Below are 21,075 nucleotides of genomic sequence, written 5' to 3' on the forward strand. Positions count from 1 at the left end.
CAAAAGGGAGACACTACTCACAACATGGTGAAGTACTGTGCAAATCAAAAACATCTCTCGGAAAGGTACGCGTTGCCAAACGTAATAAATGTACTGTGGAAATGGAACTGTAATGCACGCAGCAAATAACTGACTAACATTTAAAAAAACGCCCAAGAGCTATTGGTGTACATTCAACTTTTGAATACTTTGAAAGGTGTTTACAATTAACAGACAGTGTACAATTTTAAATATATAAATAGTTCGCGTTTATTTAACATCTAAGAAAATATGCTACGTTTGGCCGTGTTCAAACCAGAAAGCGTTTTATTTTCGAAATAATTCGTAGAGCCTTACAGTAAGCCAGTAAGCATTGAGTAAAGCTATTTAGAAAAGCTGTGCAAGAAATATTCAGAAGTCCGTAATAAATTAGAAATGTGTTGTTCAGGGCCGGCCTTGGCAGCAGCAGCACCCTGGGCAGAATTGGCGTGTCCACTCAAGGGGGGGGGGGGGGGATTGGGGGGGGTAGGAGCGCCACCATTTTTTCTAACTCTCCCCGCTCTGGCGCCTGACAGGGAGTTAATCACTGGAATAGGAAAGGCGCATTTAATAATAAAAGGCGCCTGTCCCTCCTTCTCCCACTATGCCCACTCGGGGGAGCCCTTGAAAGACTCCCCCGAGCTGGCATGCTGGGGGGCTAATGGCGCCCTGGGCGGTCGCCCTGCCTGCTCTGCGTGCCCTGCCCTAAAACCAGCCCATGTGTTGTTACAGGACAACAATACATTTCTTACATGCAACTTATTCTGACAAATAAAGAATTTGGTGCCGGGGCACAAAAGCCTCTGCTCTTGCATGAGCCTGATTTACGTCTTGAGGACAGCCCTAGCAACCATGAGGAATGCAGGGCAGGCACTGTGAGGGGATTCTCCTCCCAGCAGCACTGGTTTAGCACGTGAATAAAAGGAGTTAATATAGGTGTTGTGTCCCTGGTCCCGGCCGAGGCGTCGGTGGGAATCAGGGAAAGGTAGGCCCGCGTGGGTGGGCCTCGCTGTGCAGCTCCGGCTGGAGCATGAAAAGCCACGGACACCTTCGTGTTGCTGCCTTGCCCTGGCACTTCCTCTGCAGCGCGGGGGCAGGGCCTTTATTGAGCGCCTTGTGTCACCGCGCAGCGGGGCGCAATGCAGATATAACAATAGGACACCTCTGCGGTGCCGTTAAAGTCCACTGCACACTTTTTCCCTTTAAAAACATAGCATTTCTTAGACTATAGCACCACTTTTCTAGTTTAAACTTTCTTAAATTAGAAAAGTGTCAGTCTTTAAAGAAATCCTCACAATGCTACTGGAGCAGATAGTTCCCCCAGAACAGGAGCCTTTAGCATCTTTTGCTGCTGGGAAGTACAACATCTCCCCTCCAATACTTCCACCCACTTCAGAATGGTGGTTCTGGAAACTGGAGGGGAGAATGTTGTATTTCCACACGGCTTTTATCACAAGCTCAGAATCAGCCCCAAGGGGATCCATGTTCTGTGAAGCATCAGTGCATTTCAATGAAAATGGTAAATGTGTCATACAACAATGAATATATACTGTGCACAATTATAAACACCTCAAAGCTTTAAAGTAGGTTCTATGACATAGAAATGCTGGTCCATCTTCAACTTTCTACTTAACTGTAACATACTTAATGACCATTCTGGAGGGTCACAGTGGGTGCGATGTCCTCACTCGTTTTCTCTTTGGACGGAAGTCCTCTGTTTGTGTTTGTGTTCATTCGCGGGCTGCGACCCGCGTGTGTTAAGGGGCGGGGTTACCGCCCGCAAGGCAGTTCGAGCCTGGGTTCACGGAATAAAGACGTGTTGCACCCCAGCTCTGTGTCGGCCCTCTCTTGGCATGCATGAGTGCGAGTCCGACGGCAGAGTGTGAGGAGGTCCATGTGTGAGTACATTACAGTGGGGTTAAGCCAAGTCAATAATATTGAGGGAGGATGAGTGTGTTTCTGTTGTATTTTTCCACACAAGCTGGCTGGTGCACCCAATTAAAAAGAAGAGAACAATGGTTTGAGACCCAGCACTTCATTATGTACTTTTAAATGAAACAGTAGCTATATTTCTAATAAAGTGTGTCTTCCCACGGATTCCTCATCTTAGATATATCCATATCCTGCTTTGCCATCTCTGACGTTTTCAACAGCAGAGGGCACTGTGTGTTCCCACATGAAGTGACGTTCCGTTAATGATAGTATAAATAGCACGCACTGCCCCGTTGCCTCAGTTCTGTTTTTCCACATGTACAGCACGCTCTTGGAACAGTTCGACTCACCTCAGTGAATCTTTCGACTAACGTCTTTATCCTTTTTGAGAATATTCACGATGTCTACGCCGAAGACAGGCTTCAAGAGATATGCAGACTGTAATTCGAAGATGTTGATCGCTGATCTGCACAGGATTTATTTCTGGGGTCTCGGTGAAGAACACAAAGCCATTGAGTGTGGCTCCTGCCAATCGATGACCAGCAAGGCCTTGAAGGAGAGAAGATTGAAGATTGCCCTAGATCAGTCGGTTTCCAAGTTTGTCTTCGACATCTTTGAAGAGAAAATCTTCCAAAAGTAGAAGCTCCAGCCGGAGAAAAGTCTCCAGAAACGCCCAAGAAACGATCTTGACATCCAAAACTGTCAGGTTTACACAAGGGAAGAGTATCGACACTCTCCCCTGAACCACAGAAGCCAAATGGATTCGACCCTCCCACCGTGGTTGGCACGGGCACCTGAATGTCAGAACCACAGATAGCCAGGTGGCAGCCAATGGGGGAAGAGGGATTAGGGAGAGGTTATTGGGAAAGGTAGGGGGAAGCACTGGGAAAAAACATATACATATATCAATAACCTGGTGGCATACATATATCAATAACCTGGCACACTCCTGTGATCCTGACCTATCCTGAACTTTACACTCCTGTAACTTGAACATTTACCATAACATGCTCCTACTTCCTTTTAGTCAGTGCAAACCTTAGTAATGGTAACATGCAACATAAAACATGATGGGCATGAAATATCAAACAACATTTAGCAAGCAGAATGAGACATACTGGGAGATTCTCCCACAATGAATATACGAACACATGGCCCCAGGGGCCGGCATAAAGCAAACATAACAAGGGCTTGATTCAGCTTTCCAGTATTACCATGGGCGTCATGCTGGTTCCTTCTCTGTGATAACACATGTTATGTAAGCACATGCGTCCAAGCTGTACCCTTAATTCCCCTGTTTTCCTCCAAACATAAATACTCAATTGAGTCAGTGCTCCTTCCTTCCCAGAGCGTAATGGGTTTCATTCAGACATGGTTGTAGCAAATAATGTCATAGCGTGCTCCCACTCAGAACATATTAACCAAATGTTCATAACTTCCTAGTGACTTATGCTAACAGAAAACGTAACCAACATATCCCTCAATTTCAAAGCATAGCACTGAAACCGCTTCAGGCAGTCGGTATACCGACTGCGACTGCATCAGCACACATCAAACGGGCATATTAGTACTTAGCTTTAGTGTTCGGGAGCCCCATGGGACTGCCCGGACCAGAAGACCTTCAGCGTGGCAAACAGGGCACTCTGCCAATCACTGCTGCACGGCTCGAGTTCTCCACCGCCTTCCCAGTCCTTCAGCATGCCACTCCTAGAACTCTGCTGCATACTGCTGCATACCGCCGTCACCGCCCGTGCCTACAAAATAATCTGCACCTGGCACGGGCGGTTGATGGCTATTAAGCCGTCTCTCATTACAATCATCTGTGGCGGCATGCAAACGCGCTGGACTACGGAAATGCCCAACATACTGCTGGGACTTGCAGTTCCAAAGCTGCTTCAATGTTGCACAACCTTTCTTTTGCCCAAAATGAGTTTTCCATGCTGCACACCCCTTTGTCTGCCCTAGCCCCTAATCCTGACAGTACCTCCTCTCCCAGGGCCCTTGCCAGGACCTGGTTTCTCAGGATATCACACATGGAATTGTCTCACCAGTTTTGGCGCATGAACAACCTCTGCTGGTTCCCATGAACTGTCCTCAGGACCATACCCAGACAACTGAATGAGATACCACAATGTGTGTTGCTTTCTTTTGGGATCCATGATCCTTCTTACTTCATATTCCACCTGGGCCTCTTTCACAATTGCTGGTGGTTGTTGCGTGGTCACCCCCGGAGCTGCAGTTTTAAGCAAAGACACATGGAACACTGGATGAATTTTTAAAGTCTTTGGCACCCGCTATTTCATAGCCACAGATGTTCTGTTATGTTATGTTACTTGGCATTTATGTAGCGCTCTATATATCATTGGTATTACCTCAAAGCGCTGGTAGGTTGAAAGCCCTCAGGAGCCGTAGTTCTGGTCAGTAGAGAGAGAGAGAGATAGTGTCGTAGGGTGCGTGGGTGCACCAGATATGTGTGCAGCTGATGTAATTGCCGGATGGTAGCTGCATCCTAGCTTTAGGTATGGTGCCGAAGTTATCAGTTGGATGTGTGCAGTCTGGTGGGTGGACACCCAGACTGGGCTCTGGCTGCGTTAGGCCTGAAGGATGCATATGTGAGCAACTTGGCCGGAATGTGCTTGGCTAGCTGCGTTTTATTAGGGTGATGAGGTGTTCATGGGGTCGTAGTCGTATGTGAACAGCTAGTTGAATGATGGTGTATAGTAGAGAGTAAGCATAGTGATGTGGTATGGCGGTTATCTTTAAGGCTCCCGAGACCAGGCACGTGAACAGGATGGCACGGAACAGAGCGACACACAGAGACAGGGGGTTGGGCTTACAGTGACAGGAGGGGGGATACAGATATATAGAAACAGCATGGGGAACAGGAAAGCAGGGTACATAGTGATACACCTTTGGGGCAAGTTAACATTTACATTCCCATTTCTATCGAGATGAGATTCAGGCTAATGTTCATGCTCCACCCAAGTGTGGGACATCCCAACATTTGCATTTCTATCTAGAAGCGACTCAGGCTAACGTTCATGATCCTGTCAGGGTCAGGCGCAGGCTAATGTTCACATTCTAACTGAGTGCAGCATTGTCAATATCCACAATCCTGTCCAGGCCTGGCGCAGGCTACTGTTTGCAATTCCAACTAAGTGTGGTGTTGATAGCACTCACAATCTAGTACGGGTCTGGCGCAGGCCAATGTTCACAAATCCAGTAGTGCGGCATTGCCAGCATTCACAATCCTATCTGGAAGTGATGCAGGCCGCTGTTTACAAGTCTAATCAGGTGTGGCATTGCTAACATTCACAATCCTGCCTTGGTCTGGCACTGGCTAATGTTCGTAAATCTAATAATGTGGCATTGCCAGCATTCACAATCCTATCAAGAAGTGATGCGGTCCTCTGTTTACAATTATAACCAAGTGTGGCATTGCTAACACGCACAATCTAGTATGGGTCTGGCGTAGGCTAATGTTCACAATTGTAACGGAGTGTGGCATTGCTAACATTCACAATCCTATCTATAAGCGACGCAGGCTACTGTCTGCGAATCTAACCAAGTGCAGCATTGCGAACAATCATAATCTTGTCTAGATGTGACGCAGGCCAATGTTCACAGCTCTAACTCAGTGTAGTATTGCTAACAATCACAATCCTATCTAGATGCGACGCAAGCTAATGTACGCAGTTCTGACTAAGTGTGGCATTGCTAACATTCATAGTCCAGTCTATGTCTTGCGTAGGCTAATGTTCACAATTTTAACCAAGAGTGGCTTTGGTAACCATCCCAATCCTATTTAGATGCGACGCAGGCCAGTCTTCCGAATTCTAAGTAGGTGAGGCGTTGCTAACGTTCACAATCCCGTCTGGGTCCGGCGCAGGCTAATGTTCACAATTCTAACAAAGTGTGGCATTGCTAACCATCACAATCCCATCCAGATGCGACACAGGCCAGTCTCCCCAACTCTAAGTAGGTGAGGCATTGCCAACATTCACAATCCTGTCTGGGTCCGGCGCAGGCCAATGTTCACAATTCTAACCAAGTGTAGCATTGCTAACATTCACAGACAATGTCTGGCGTAGGCTAATGTTCACAATGTTCCATCCATCCGTTCCATCTATCCATTTGTTCCATGCATTGATCCATCCATCCGTCCCATCCATCCATCCATCTGTCCCATCCATCTATCCGTTCCATCAATCCATCTATCTGTCTCATCCATCCATCTGTCCATCACATCAATCCATCCGTCCCATCCATCCATCCGTCCGTTCGTTCGTCCCATCCATCCATCCATCCATCCATCCATCCATCTGTTTTATCAGTCCATCCATCCGTCCCCTCCATCCATCCATCCCATCCATCCGTCAGATTGATTCATCCATCTGTCCCGTCCGTCCGTCTGTTCCATCCATCCGTTCCATCCATCCTTTCCATCCATCCGTTACATCCATCTATCCCAGCCATCCATTTCATCCATCTGTTCCATCTGTCCCATCCATCCATCCGTCTCATCCATCCATCCGTTACATTTATCCATTAATCCATCCATCCCATCCATCCATTCCATCAATCCGTTCCATCAATCCGTTCTATCCATCCATTCTGTCATCCATTCCATCCATCGGAACCCTCTATCGATCTGACCCATCCATCCGTTCCATCTATCCATCAATCCGTCCCATCCATCCGTTCCATTTATCCATCAATCTGTCCCATCCATCTGTTTCATCCATCTGTTTCATCTGTCCCATCTATCCGTCCCATCTATCCGTCCCATCCTCCATCTGTTCCATCTATCCATCAATCCGTCCCATCCATCTGTTCCATCCATCCGTTCCATCTATCCGTTCCATCCATTCCATCCATCCGTTCCATTCATTCATGCATGCATGCATTGATCCATCCGTTCCGTCTATCCATCCGTTCCGTCCATCCATCCGTTCCATCGATCCATCCGTCCCATCCATCCACCTGTCCCATCCATCTATCCGTTCCATCAATCCATCTATCCGTCTCATCCATCCATCTGTCCGTCCCATCCATCCGTCTGTCCCATCCATCCATCCATACGTTCATCCCATCCGTTCATCCCATCCATCCATCCATCCATCCATCCATCCATCCATCCATCTGTTTCATCAGTCCATCTATCCGTCCCTCCATCCACCCGTCCCCTCCATCCATCCATCGTCCCATCCATCCGTCAGATTGATTCATCCATCTGTCCCATCCGTCCGTTCCATCCGTCCGTTCTATCCGTCCGTTCTATCCATCCATCCATCCATCCATCCATCCATCCATCCATCCATCCATCCATTCCATCCATCCTTTCCATCCATACATCCGTTCCCTTTATCGATCCGACCCATCCATCCATCCATCCATCCGGGCCATCCATCTTTTTGGCCCATCCATCCTTCTGTTCCATCTATCCATTAATCCGTCCCATCTATCCGTTCCATCCATCCATTCCATCCCGTCCATACATTCCATCCATTCCATCCATCCCATCCATCTATCCGTCCCATCTATCCATCCGTTCCATCTATCCATCCATCCGTTCCATCTATCCATCCATCCGTTCCATTTATCCATCAATCCGTCCCATCCATCCGTTCCATCCATCTGTCCATCCGTCCCATCTATCCGTCCCATCCATCCATCTGTTCCATCTATCCATCAATCCGTCCTTTCCACCCGTTCCATCCATCCATTCCGTCCATCCACTCCATCCATCCGTTCTATCCATCAATCCGTCGATTCCATCTGTTCCATTTATCCATCAATCTGTCCCATCCATCTGTTTCATCCATCCGTCCATCCGTCCATCCGTCCCATCCATCCGTCCCATCCATTGGTCCCATTCATCGTCCTTCCCATTCATTCCATCCGTTTATCCGTCCCATCCATCCATCCATCCGTCCGTCCCATCCATCCATTCGTCCCATCCATCCGTCCCACCCATCCATCCTTCCTGTCCATCCGTCCGGTCCATCCATCCGTCCCGTCCATCCGTTCAGCCAATCAATTTGTCCTATCCGTCTGTCCCATCCATCCATCCCCTCCATCCATCAGTCCCATCCATCGATCTGTCCCATCCATCCATCTGTCCGATCCATCCATCCGTCCCATCCACCCACCCACCCACCCATCCATCCATCCATCCATCCATCCATCCATCCATCCATCCATCCATCGTCCATCTCATTCATTACATCTGTCCATCCATCCCATCCATCCATCTCATCCATCTGTCCCCTCCATGCATCTGTCCCCTCCATCCATCAGTCAGATCCATCCATCCGTCCCATCTATCCGTCTCATTCCATCTGTCTCATTCCATCCGTCCCATCCATCCGTCTCATTCCATCCGTCCCATCCATCCGTCCCATCCATCCGTCCCATCCATCTGTCCCATCCATCCGTCCATCCATCCATCCCATTTGTTCGGCCCCTCCATCCGTCCCATCCATCTATCCCCTCCATCCAACCGTGCCCTCCATCATCCATCCCCTCCATCCATCAGTCCCATCCATCGATCCGCCCCATCCATCCATCCGTCCCATCCATCCATCTTATCTATCAGTTCCATCCATCCATCTTATCTATCCGTTCCATCCATCCGTTCCATCCATCCATTCATCTGTTCCATCCATCATCAATCCGTTCCCCATCCATCATCCATCCGTCCATCCATCTGTTCCATCCATCCATCAGTTCTTTCCATCCATCCGTTCCATCCATTCGTTCCATGCATTGATCAATCCTTTCTGTCCATCCATCCGTTCCGTCCATGCATCCATTCCATCCATCGATCCATCCGTCCCATCCATCCATCAGTCCCATCCATCTGTCCGTTCCATCAATCCATCTATCCTTCTCATCCATCCATCCATCCGTTCATCCCATCCATTCGTCCCATCCCATCCATCCGTCCGTCCGTCCCATCCATCCATCCATCCATCCATCCATCTGTTTCACAGTCATCTATCCATCCCCTCCATCCATCTATCCGTCCCCTCCATCCATACATCTGTCCCATCCATTTGTCAGATCGATTCATCCATCTGTCCCATCCGTCCGTTCCATCCGTCTGTTCCATCCGTCCGTTCCATCCATCTATCCATGCCATCCATTCCACCCATCTGTTCTATCCATCATCCATCCCATCATCCATCCGTCTCATCCATCCATTCGTTACATTTATCCATTAATCCGTCCCATCCATCCGTTCCATCCATCCATTCCATCCCGTCCATACATTCCATCCATTCCATCCATCCCATCCATCTATCCGTCCCATCTATCCATCCGTTCCATCTATCCATCCATCCGTTCCATCTATCCATCCATCCATCCGTTCCATTTATCCATCAATCCGTCCCATCCATCCGTTACATCCATCCATTCCGTCCATCCATTCCGTCCATCCATTCCACCCATCCGTCCCATCCATCCATCCATTCCATCTATCCATCAATCCGTCCCATCCATCCGTTCCATTTATTCATCAATCCGTCCCATCCATCTGTTTCATCCATCAGTCCATCCGTCACCTCCATCCCATCCGTCCCATCCATCCGTCCCATCTATCCATCCGTCCCATCTATCCATCCGTCCCATCCATCCGTCCCATTGATCCATCCATCCATCGTCCATCCCATTCATTCCATCTGTCCATCCCTTCCATCCATCCCTCTCGTCCATCCGTCCCATCCATCCGTCCTGTCCATCCATCCGTCCGTCCCATCCATTCGTCCCATCCGTACACTCCACCATCAGTCCCATCCATCTATCCGTCCCATCCATCCGTCCATCCATCCCATCCATCCGTCCCATCCATCCATCCCATCCATTGTCCATCCCATCCATCCGTCCCATCCATCCGTCCCATGCATCCGTTCCATCCATCCGTCCTATCTGTCCCATCCGTCCGTCCCCCCCATCCATCCGTCCCATCCATCCATCCGTCCATCCCAAATATCTGATTCCATCCGCCTCATTCCATCTGTCTCATCCATCCCTCCATCCGTCCCATCCATCCATCCGTCCTGTCCATCCATCCACCCCGTCCACCCATCCGTCCGTCGCATCCATCTGTCCCCTCCATCCATCCGTCCCCTCCATCCATCAGTCCCCTCCATCCATCCGTCCCATCCATCCATCTGTCCCATCCATCCATCCATCCCATTCGTCACATCCATCCATCCTATCTTTCCGTTCCATCCATCTGTTCCATCCATCTGTTCCATCCATCCATTCATCTGTTCCGGGGAAATTAAAACCATCTATAAAATCACAAGAACCCAATAGAAAATCCATTCACCCACCACAATACATTTACCCCCTTCATCGTGATGAAAACCTACATGGGTTTTCCATGATCTCCGGAAAAACCTACAACTCCCACAATCCCTACTTCGATTCTAGAAGTCCAACTAGTGGGACGAAGAGGAGGCAGATGGGAGTCTTGAGGATTACCCATTGGAATCAGGGGGCAATGGATTCCGATGGGCAGTCTCCATGTTGTCCTGATAATGAGGTCAGGCAGGGCGGGACAACTACTCACACCTGACTCCAATTAACTCTAGCTGGGAGTATAAAAGCAGCAGCCAGAAACAGCATTTTGAGGGAGCAGGGTATGCTGAAGGAACTGTGAAGACCAGAAGGAGAAGTCAGCAGCTGGGAGAACCTTGGAAAGCCAGAAGGGGGACGGACTGCCAAGACACTGAAGCCTGTGAGTACAACGGGGGCTACAGTGTGGCAGGGGAGCCATGCCCCAAGGAACCAAAACTCCAGCTACGCTTTTCTGGTAGTGTTTAAATCAGTGCTTGCTCTCTGCGTGAGTTCCAGAAACCCAGGTAGTTGAGGGGCTGGTGCTGGGACTCTGACCTCAAGTGAATCCACATTGAGGACCCGCTAATGCCTCATCACTGAGCGTAAAAGATGGAGACCCTGTGACTCGTGGGAAGATAAGGCGGGATAACCTGTTGTGCAAGAACTTTGTGTAAATCCCAAAAGTGCCTGTAACTGGCGAAGTGGGAACAAAACCTTGAATGTGTATTCTGTAGACCAAAAGAGCAAAGTTCTGAGACATAGTGGTCCGGCACCGCATGTGTGCCCAATCGAAGGTCTCTGTAAGGTATCCAGCTGAGAAGTAGCAGAAGTGAAAGTTAAAGAGTTGTAAAGAGTTGTAAAGAATTGCAAATCGAAGTGGTCCTGCGACGGGTCAAGAAAAATCCCACGCAAAGTCAAAAGTCTTCGATTCTGGTGTCAAAAGGGATCTGAGCCTGGAAGAGGGGAATCCATAGTCCGAGCCCAGCTGAGGGAGACCGAATTGTGAACATTGTGTGAAAAGGGATCTGTGCCTGGACAAGGGCGATCCATGGTCTGAGCCCGGATGAGCGAAACCAAGTTGTGAATTGTGAACATTGTAGAAAAGGGGTCTGTGCGGGGATGAGGGGGACCAGTGGTCCTAGCCCGAAGGAGGAAGACCAATTGTAAACTTATAAAGGTGAGAATCTTGACAAAGGAAAGGAACATTTGTGTTTTGTTTGCTACATCAGACCCTCTGCAGTAAGAGACTTTGAATGACAAAGAGACTTTGGTACAGAAGTCCCTGATACTGGAATATTCAACTGTACGAGTAACAAAAGGAACTACAAGTACCAGCAGTCACCGGGAAAGAAGGGAATACTGTGTGTTTTGACAATTAAAGTGAACTTTGTTTCAAGGTGGAGGAAGCCTGTGTTTGACAAGAGATATTTTGTTTGAGAATCCTTTTTGTTTCTTAAAGACTTTGCCAGAGTGGTGTGAGACTAGAGGAACCATTAAACTGTGTCCTTGTGCCGAGGAAGCCAGAGTGTGCACAAAGCTTGAGCATGCTGCCTTGTCCTGTGCTGAAAGTGTGTGGAAAGGAGGCCAAGTGCTCAACTGTCCTAACATATTGTTTCTTGAACACTTTTCCTTTTTTGCATACACTACTGTCCCACACCATTTTGTATTTAGAAGTAAGGATTGGCAATAGGTTTACTAGCATAGGTCCTTTTATTTTGACAGACTTGACTAGGACTATGTTATTATTATTTGATGGTTGTAGCTTGCTCCCATCCTTAGATTTAGGTTTAGATAGGCATTTAACCAACCCTTTAAAATTCAATAAACACCCTTGAACTGTGTCTCATTTGTGTCAGCCTTCATTGATGATACCAAGCCTCTCCTTACAGTACACAAAGATAAACCAATTGAGTGAACAATTTGGTCTTATGTTGGTTGGAATCTTTGAGAAAAAAGGAAGCCAGTTCCTCTGCATCTTATCCATCACCGATTACGTGGATTCTCCACTCCTTCCTTGTTCTTTCATTCTTTGTCTCGCCTTATTTATTTTTGTACCACTCTTGACATCAAGGGTTATTTGGCAAGACTAACGCTAATCACACCCTGTGGGTTTTCTATGAAACTCTATGTACTTTTATCTAATTATCCAAGATACTGTCCCTGGGTACGGCATCATTTAATGTGTTTATTTATGTTGTATTATGATACATTTGTTCTTTCCAGATCTTGTAAATAAATATAGTTTCTATTTAAACCAACCATGGATTGTGCAAACTTGTAAATGTTCTTGTTTTGTTTGTTCTTTGGTTTGTCATACCATATAGGGTGAGCGGGATATCAGTTTCAGATACCCAACTTTATGGAATTAGATTATGAAAAAGAAAACTAAGAATTACCAATGTTGGAACCTTTTTTGTTGTACAGTTACATTACCCAGCCATTATTGTTAGTGTTAGAAGGGGTTAACCATGCCTTTGTTAACTATTCAGAGGAAGAGTGCCTTGCCTACCTGAGGAGGTTGAAGTGCTTTAAAAATCTATCTTGACAAAGTCTCTCTAAAAGTAATTGAAACTGTGGCATATTGTTAAATTATAGGTAAGGTCTTTGATACATTAACTTGCTACATAATGTGAAATTCCTTTATGTTGGTGTACATAACTTTATTCAGTATTAAAAGCATCGTTACATCACAGACTATACATTTCACTTAAAAACAACAATTCATAATCAACAATACACAATAAAATTGATTAAAATAGATTTCCGACATACAGTTGCACTAACCACTTTTGGCCCTTAGTAACCAAGCTTTATGTACACATTTGCAATAAAATAGATTAGATTTACATCAGTTGTACTCTTCCAAAATGTCACAGCCAGATCAGTCGTTCTAATTTCCCTTAGCCAGAACACTGGCAGTAAATGGCTCTTTCTCAGCCAAGTATACCCTGGGCAAAACAATAATAAGTGCTTGATTGTCTCCTCAGGATTGCCACAAACTTTGCAGTACGCCTCCTAGGAGTTTGACCATCTCGCTGCAGGAGCCACATAGACTAGATAGGGTTGAAATCCTTCAAGCTGTTTCAACATTTTATAGGGTGACCCTGTCTTTAATCCTGTACACACACTTTTCATCTGACTAATAATTGCCCCGTGGCACTTGTCTTTAACTTGGGCCTTTGATCTTCGGGTGATCTCATCAGGTTTCTCCCAGACTGGCACCATATCCAGAGACTCAAAGCCTCTGCAAACAAATCCAAGCCAAGCTAAGGAGCCAGATCCTGGTATATTATGCGGACCTATCATCGCTTCACGATATTTGCGGAGCTCAGGTGTACTCCACTGTCTAACCCAGTACATCAATGGCTTGGTAGCAATCACTTCTTTAATAGGTGTTAGACAGCATTCGCAGCACAAGCTGGCCATTGGTGCCCCCTGAAATTGCATTAATAAATTCTGCAAGAGGGTGTTGTCAGCCACACTTAACTCTTGTGAGGGGCAGTGACCCCATAATTCTGCCCCATCCTTTGTGGCTGCTCAACCCTGTTCTTGATACAATGTGATGGCTAGGGACACTGCGCCTCTACTGAGTTTGTTGTAAAGACAACAAACTCCAGCGTTGTATTTCTCCAAGGTTGCTGTAGCCTTGGTAATATGGGCTGTCCAAGTAAGATCCTCTGAAAAACTGATCCCTAAATAGCCATAGTTGCACACCTGTTACAGTTCATAGGCACCAATCATCAACTTTTTCTGACTCTTTCTGCCAAATGCCATCACCTTTGTTTCTTCTAAGTTGAGGGTCATAGAAGGCTCTTGGCATTTCTCTATGAATATTTTCAGATTATGCCTCAGGCCCATCAATGTGGTAGATCATAAGACAGCATCGTAAGCATAGAAGAGTGCTGGGAAACGGTTGTGTCCAAGTTTAGGTGGATCAAGACCGGCGACCAGCAGTTCTTCTATGGTGACGTTCATATACAAACAAAATAAAAGCAGGGCCAGCACACACCTCTGGCGCACTCCCTTCTCAACTGCAAAGTGGTCTTTTAGTTCCACATCCAACCCCCACCTTACGGAAGCTTTGCTATTGCAGTAGACAGATTGAATGTTAGTCAAGAAAGATCCTGGGATGCCCTTATCCTGCAGCACTGACCAGAGCTTCCTGTGGGAGACACTATCAAATGTGTTACGAAGGTTCCACAAAGACTGCGTAAACTCTGGTGTGCTGAACAGAGACATATTTTGCCAAAATTACATTTAGCCTGAAACATTGGTCCACTGTGCTGGTCCCAGGTAAAAACCCTGCTTGTAGGTGGTTTATGATTTGTCCTTCAAAGGCACACGATTGTAGGCGTGTTAGCAATACTTTGGAATAAAACTTACCCACAGCATCTAAGAGCGAGATAAGTCTATAGTTACCCAGCTTCGTATGATATCGCTTCTTGTATATAGGCACTACTATAGCACTTCACCAGGATTATGGGACATTCCCTGTCATGGCAACAAAATCAAATACACGCTTAAGCAGTGGAGCCCAGATGCAAAGTTCATCTTGGAACAGATCTATTGATATTCCATCCGGCCCTGGAGCTTTCCCCCACACCTAAACCTTGAATTGTCTTTTCCACTTCTGCAGTGCAAAATGTTGTGTGCACTTCACCACCGTCCCCAAATCTGAACCGCTCAATAATTTCTTGGGGTTCTACCTGACCTTTTGCATAAAGAGTGCTGAAATGCTGATGCAAGTCTTTCAGCAAGATATGGCTGGTCAATTGGTTGCCCATTTTTCTTTTATCTCCACCAACCAACTTCCAAAAACGAACCCAATCACCTTTCCTACTACAAGTTAGTAGATCATCCCATTACTTTCTCATTAAACTGCGCCTTTTTTGTTGCTAGCGTTATTTTGTAAGCGTCCCTTAATTTCCTTAGGTGTGGCTTCTTGATCTGAGCTGTTTTCTTTAGGTAAGTTAATAGATCATTCTTTGCCTTATGACACTCTCCGTCAGATCAGCCCTTGTTACCCAAAGCGTGCCTTCTGATTGTCCCCGGTGGCTTAGTGAAGAAATAGAGCAATGACTGCATCATATCTGAGTACCCACGATATAAGGGACGATGTTCGCAGATATTCTCGGTTTAATTAGACACCGGCCAAGTGAGGACCATTTTAGCACCCTTTTAGAATGCCCCGTGACCATGATAGAGCTCCCATCCCTCATTCCTATATGTGTGCTGCCACTGACTGTCCCCATTCTCACTATGCAAATAACAAGGGGGGGTACTTGGAGTCTCTCTGCCAGACATCAGTCCTGGTTACGAGAGCCTTACCCAGAGTCTTTATCTCACTATCTTTCAGAGAGGAGAAATATCCAAAACATATCAGTTTTTGTCCTGCCCTGGGACAGTCCATTCCCCTAGTAACTTAGGCCTAATGTCTGGCAGAGTGGCTCCCAGGATTCCCCCTTGTTAATTTACATAATTTAAGTAGCTTTGGGTCTCACCCTAAGTTACTAGGGGAATCCAGACATGGACCCTTTGCTCACTACTCTTAGAGAGGCACAGCTCCACCCTACTGATGAGGTCCAACCAGCCCGAAACATGTGTCTGGGGTTGCTGTTGGTACACTTATTCAGAGGAGAATTGCCTAGCACTGCCCCCGGGAAGGACTCCTCTGTGAAGGATAGTGAGGTAAAGAATATGGGTAAGGCTCTCACAACCAGGACTAATGTCTGGCAGAGACTCCCAGGACCCCCATTGTTAACTTGCCCATTCTCACTATGTAACTCATGGGATAATGGTCACTATCACTACTACGTGGGATCGCTTCCATGCTGATAACCTTGGTCCAGTCAGCCATACTTATTGTTATATAATCGATCCAAGAGCTGCCCTGATGGCCCACGTATGTGGACCTTGCAGGCTTGTCTGCAAGAGCCCTCCCATTACATGCTCGCAATCCTAACTCATACATCAGTCTCGATACTTCTACAGCAGCAGGTTGACATCTGGTGTGTTTAACTGTCTCTAATGCAGGTATCCCAAACACTGCATCTTGATTGTCCCACAAGCCATCTAATGCTTCTATGGGTCTGTATTGAATTCTGAAGTCACCCATTGCCAATATTACTGGGGAATTATTAATGGCTGGCTGAAAGTTCTTAATTAGTTGACTCAAAACTTTCAGACTTTCTAGACTGCTGGTACCACCGACCCTATATTAAGTATCAGTAGTCGGTTCCCATTCCTGTTGACCACGTCAAGGCACATAAGGTCATCTGAACCTGTCGGGATCAAATTAACAGACACATCCATAGCAGAGATGATAAGTATTGCCAGCCCTCCCTTTGGTCTGCCTCTGGGGCCTTTTGTTCCTTTCAAACAGAATTACCTGAGCCCCAGTAACTCAAAGGAGTCCATGGCACATGTTCTTGTAGATAGACTAAGTCCTAACAGTGGAGGAATCGGACCCACTCAGCGTCTGGCAACAATCTTTTAGCCCCAGCCACATTCCAAGAAAGCACTTTTAAATCTCCCTTTGCAGAGTTCACCTTTGGTTGGTGATTAGCATTAGCCAGGGGAGAAGAAGGCTTGTTATCAACAGTATCGAGTCAATCTACCCCTTCCAGCCCTTCTTCGCTCAGTATGGCTGGTGTAGATGGTACATAGGTCCCATTTATTAGACTTGTTACAGTGTAGTTTGACAGGGGTGCTCTGGGGTGTATGGAAACTGAAGTACATAAAGGAGAATAAGATCATAACTATTGATAAGAGGCCCTCAAACAGGTCTTGATCCTTCAGTGTAATTTGAATAAAATCTGTATCAACCTTAGGCATCCTGCCCCGTGTACAGTACATAAGTCTTCACGAATTACAGATTTACATCCCCTCACATGTCGTATCTAGTGGATGCATTTATTTACCAGTGAAGATTGTACTTCGTAACTACCTCAATCAATCTTGGGATGTCGCACAGGTAAACATCCCAACTTTCCCTCCTCAGTGGATTCCCTCTATTTATAGAAAACTTCCCAACAAAACCCTGCACCCGTAGATTGCAATTGAGAGGGCCATTAAAAGTGTTAGGTCGATCAACAATACCTTTATTCCTATATATTAGGTTTGGGGAATAGCTAACACAAGTAACAGGGTGCAAGTTACTCGATCACAATCAACAGAGCCCGCACTTCCTTTATACCAACCTATGTTTCTCATCATTCCTCAATTAACATCAAAGTATATTAATTCTATGAGATCTGTGAATTCAAACGAGAAGAAATTGAAAGGTGTGAGTTCCTTGACAGAGCATGATCCATATCAGCAGGCCATTCTTTCTCTATTTGTAAAATTGAAATAGTCAAATATCCAAGTTCACATTTTTATAAATATATGATCACCTGTTGGGTGTGTTATCCCTGATATGATGGCCTTAATTCGACGTGATAATTACAGTTGAATCACCAGGTGATTATATATTTAAAAAGGTGTACCACTAGATTTAAAAAGAAAGGGGATCATATTCCAACAATGTTTTATCTATTGCTAAGTGGCCCAATGACTTGCCCGACACCTTCATCAAGCCTTAGCTGTTCACTCTACAGTAGTTTGCATTCTGGGACTTGAAGTTGAGTGTTTCCTATTGGTTTGGGCCTACAAATTATCAAATGTAAAGTGGTATTGGCTGAAAAGATAGGACTGATCACTAGTTTCCTCCCAATACGTACTAACTCCATATGGTGATTGTGATACATAGGTATATGTTAATATTAATGTTAAAGGACATTTGTACCGCGCACTATCACCACCGGAGTGGTCCCCTGGCACTCTGGCGGCTCTGAAAGAGGGAGGGAGAGGTGGGTTAGTGGGTGAAGGCTGGAAAAGTGCAAGATTGCAGTGATGTGCTGTTGGCAGCCTCAGCCCGGTGGTTCCGTCGGCTGGGCCTGGGGTGTATGCGGCCGGTAGTTGTCGTGTGCTGATGTGCGAGTCTATGTGTGTTTTTGTTTTGTTGTTGCAGTGTAGTGAAGTTCATGCGGTTTGTTGTGCTGGAGGTTTGTGGTTGTGTTTGGTTTGGAGTTTGAGAGGTGTATGCAGAGAAGGAAATTGTTAGTGGTATTGGTTAATTGGTATCTCTACCCTGGATTGACCAGTTGGGCTTGTGTAATCATACACGACGGGGTGCTTGCGCAGCCTGTGCCTCAGAAGGTACGTGCCTGTTTTGTATATGTAAAACATCTTCCTGAAACAGCGCCTCAATGCCTGTGGGCTGTAGTGCACTTTACAAATATAAAAAATAAAATAAAATAAATGTTCCCTCACACCATGACCCTGCCTTTTTTTTTCTTCGCATTCTTGTACCTGTGCTGTAGGATAATTCTACTATAATGCTAGACCTATAGGTACCACTTTGCATTTTGGTACTGTGAAGAATCCTGCAGATCCCTCACTAAAACCCTGCCTTAAGTCTTCTCCCAGGTGGCCAGGGGAGGGCAGACACTTCCTGATCCCAACCCTGCGGTGATGTGCAGTGGGAGGATCACCTGGGTGGAGACAGGGCCCAGGGTAGTGAGGCAATTCCGTGGGATGAGACACAGTATTTTCCCTCTGAAGGGGATATTCTTACCACTATGCCAGAAGAGGTTATGGCTTACTGTCATTTTAATATCTCTCAATCTCCTGTTAAAACTAAGATGGTAAAACCTAAGGTTGTAACATTCAAACCTATTATACCAAAAGAACGATTATTTTTTATACCTAAAATCAAATTCCCTCCTCAGTACCAAAGGTAGACTACAAGGAATAGCCATAGCACTGCCATCTCTACACCCAAAAACAGTAGTGGAACTGTGACCCCGGTAGGGGACAGGATAGGCAGGAGAGGAGCAACATGCAACACATTTTTCAAGGATTGCAGCCATGCTGTCAGGATTAGCAGTTGGGGAAGAAAGGGACGCCTTGGGCATGGAAAATGCTAAGGATTTCTCATAAATGCAGGAAAAACTATATTTCCCAGCAGCAGTGGGAAGGTTTTGTAGTACTTTGTTCACGCGTCAACCAGCTGCGGGTAATTATGCTGGGACTATTTTACACACCGGCCACCTATGCTCAGGTGCAGATTATTGAGTGTTTGGCACAGGTGGTCACGGCGGCGTTGTTGGAGGAATCTGGGAGAGGCTGCGACGCCGGCGTAATGTATTTTGCACTGTATGCAGCCCAGGTCGCCGTGGTGAAAGGACGCTGCAGGGGAATTTCTTTGCATCTTCTCTTCAGGTCCGGGTAGTCCCGTGGGGCTCCCGGGTGTTCAGCTAAGTGGCCGCAAGTTGATTATTGATTGCAGCATATGTGAACCGAACTCGCTGAAAACTCACATGTGCATGGATTGTAACTGAAAACTCATTTGTGCATGTATCATTACTGTAAACGTTTAGCCTGAACAGAGCTCGGCCTCCTGTGGGAAGGTGCTCTTGAGAACTTAGGTTCAAGAAGTATTATCTGGATAGACAGGGGACACTGAGTTTGCAGAAATAAACTGAAATCTCGCAGTATGGGTTGGAATGGGTGTGAGATCATAAACACACGACCGTTACAGGACTCTGGGTCAAGAGAGAACCAGGTTACATTTATGTTAGACCCATGCATGTTATGTTACATTTGCTTTTCTTGCCCGAAGGGCCATACGTGTGTTTCTTCATATAGGGAGAATCCCTTGTTTGTTCCATGTTGCTTGCTTCAGTATCAATACGTGCATTCCATGTGTCATCACGCTTCATGCTATGAGTTCCCTGTCAAATGATGATGGCTGTAGGATGATGTAAAGGTGTACAGGTTTCTATGGTACTAAGTTCAGGAGTCAGGAAGGTCAGGTTTAGGAGTAGAACAGGGTTATTGGTATATGTGTTTTTCCTTATTTCCCCAAACCTATCCAATCATGTTTTCCATTAACCTCTTTCCGGTTTTCCTTACTTCCACTTCCCTATCCACAACCTCTCCCTAATCCCTCTTCCCCCCATTGGCTGCCACGTTGCAAGTAATTATTTTTAGAGTCACTATTGAGACTTATAGCCCATCTTATTTTTTATCATCATTATTTTTAATCTCCTTTCAACATCTGTTGATTACATTGATATCATACATTTGTTTAACCAAGATTGTAGATCCACTACACACAGGTGTTTACATGTAGTTTTTCTGAATTGTTTTTTTAGGACATTCTACTACAAAGCATGTGAGGATTGTTTCTGATTAAAACGTAAAGGAATCCAAAGGAAGACATTGTTTAAGGACAGAACATCCAGGTAACTATGGGCTACTGGTGTAAAATTCATAACAGATTAAGATTATAGATGAAATATAGTACCAAAACTCATTTATTTATCAATTGTATATTGTAGATCTAAACAAACCCAAAGGAAGCCGATAAACAACTCCTGAAGAAGGGGGATAAATCACCCCGAAACGCGTAGAGTGGAATACATAAGGATTACTCTAGCAACATATGAATATAGGGTTGTGAACTCTATCGCGTGGACATTACCAAGAATCTTATGTGTTGAACGGTTTATCTGCAACTAATCTATTTAGGAAGTTATATACTCAAAAAATATTTTTGTCAAAATATGACATTTCTAATTTGTTAATGGTTATGGTTTGTCAAATATGACATTGTGAATTTGTGGACAACAAATTGAAATTCATATGATTGCATCCAACAAAAGTAAAAAACGTTTTTTTACATAAAGTGGGTCAGAAAGTATTTTATTTGTTATAATCCAAAATAATCTA

General features: G+C 45.7%; 1 long non-coding RNA gene across 1 annotated transcript; it reads left to right on the forward strand.

The window, feature by feature from the left end:
• On the forward strand, positions 1-20,962 carry LOC138511062 (uncharacterized). Its single transcript, XR_011280567.1, has 3 exons — positions 1-65; positions 20,499-20,588; positions 20,685-20,962. It is a non-coding gene; the product is annotated as an uncharacterized lncRNA (long non-coding RNA).
• Positions 20,963-21,075: the final 113 nt, after the last annotated feature.

This window comes from Ambystoma mexicanum, chromosome 6p (genome assembly GCF_040938575.1).
Source record: "Ambystoma mexicanum isolate Mex_15411 chromosome 6p, UKY_AmexF1_1, whole genome shotgun sequence".
NCBI classification, from domain to species: domain Eukaryota; kingdom Metazoa; phylum Chordata; class Amphibia; order Caudata; family Ambystomatidae; genus Ambystoma; species Ambystoma mexicanum.